This window comes from Geospiza fortis, unplaced genomic scaffold (genome assembly GCF_000277835.1).
Source record: "Geospiza fortis unplaced genomic scaffold, GeoFor_1.0 scaffold298, whole genome shotgun sequence".
NCBI lineage: Eukaryota > Metazoa > Chordata > Aves > Passeriformes > Thraupidae > Geospiza > Geospiza fortis.
Window position 1 is genome coordinate 820,021 of NW_005054506.1, and position 400 is coordinate 820,420.

The window sequence follows — 400 nt, forward strand, 5'->3', positions numbered from 1 at the left end:
TCCTCCTTTTCCGAGCTCTGCATCCTCCGCTTCCCAAGCTCTGTATCCTCCGCTTCCCGAGCTCTGCATCCCACCTTCCCCGGGCGCTGCATCCCTCTGTTCCCGGGTTCTACAGCTCCCTTCCCGGGGCTCTACACCACCCGCCTTCCCTGGGCTCTGCATCCCCCCTTCCCGGGTTTCTCATCCTTCTCCCTCGGGGCGCTGCATCCCCTCCTTCCCAAGCTCTGCATTCCCCTTTCCCCGGGTTCCACATCCCCTCTTCCCGATGCTCTGCACCCCCTTCCCCAGCTCTGCATTCCCCCTTCCCTGGGTTCCACATCCCTTTCCCCAGCCCTGCATTCCCCCTTCCCCAGCCTGCACCCCCTTCCCGACGCTCCGCGCCCCGCGGGCTCGGTCTCCG

The 400-nt window shown here is 66.0% G+C and overlaps 1 protein-coding gene across 1 annotated transcript in view; it reads left to right on the forward strand.

Annotated features, from left to right (window-relative positions):
- TCERG1L (transcription elongation regulator 1 like) overlaps window positions 1–400 on the forward strand; it is a 162,753-nt gene that overhangs the window by 113,280 nt on the left and 49,073 nt on the right.